At 45.4% G+C, this 613-nt stretch overlaps 1 protein-coding gene across 2 annotated transcripts in view; it reads right to left on the bottom strand.

The window, feature by feature from the left end:
* The window catches only part of PCCB (propionyl-CoA carboxylase subunit beta), a 104,520-nt gene that overhangs the window by 27,476 nt on the left and 76,431 nt on the right, over positions 1–613 (bottom strand). The gene's annotated exons all lie outside the window — the stretch shown is intronic.

Here is a 613-nt window from a genome sequence, read left to right as displayed (position 1 = left end):
GTCAGTGGGTTAAGCCGCTGCCTTCGGCTCAGGTCATGATCTCAGGGTCCTGGGATCGAGTCCCGCATCGGGCTCTCTGCTCAGCAGGGAGCCTGTTTCCCTCTCTCTCTCTGCCTGCCTCTCTGACTACTTGTGATTTCTCTCTGTCAAATAAATAAATAAAAAATCTTTAAAAAAAAAAAAAAAGAAATGTTAAAGGGACTTCAAGTGGAAAAGAAAAGGCCAAACTAGGAGAAATTTACAAAAGTAAAAAATTTCATGAGCAAAAGCAAACACACAGTAAGACAGTACGGCAATCATTTATAATGAAGGTTGAAAGACAAAAGCAGTAGAGTAAATTATATCTAAAAAGTTCAGGGGGGAACCTGGGTGGCTCAGTGGGTTAAGCCACTGCCTTCGGCTCAGGTCATGATCTCAGGGTCCTGGGATCGAGTCCCACATCGGGCTCCCTGGTCAGCAGGGAGCCTGCTTCCCTATCTCTCTCTCTCTCTGCCTGCCTCTCTGTCTACTGTGATCTCTCTCTGTCAAATAAATAAATAAAATCTTAAAAAAAAAAAAGTTCAGGGCGCCTGGGTGGCTCAGTGGGTTAAGCCGCTGCCTTCAGCTCAGGTCA

The sequence above is a fragment of the Mustela nigripes genome, chromosome 2 (genome assembly GCF_022355385.1).
Source record: "Mustela nigripes isolate SB6536 chromosome 2, MUSNIG.SB6536, whole genome shotgun sequence".
Lineage (NCBI taxonomy): Eukaryota > Metazoa > Chordata > Mammalia > Carnivora > Mustelidae > Mustela > Mustela nigripes.
This window is presented reverse-complemented; position numbering and strand designations above follow the sequence as displayed.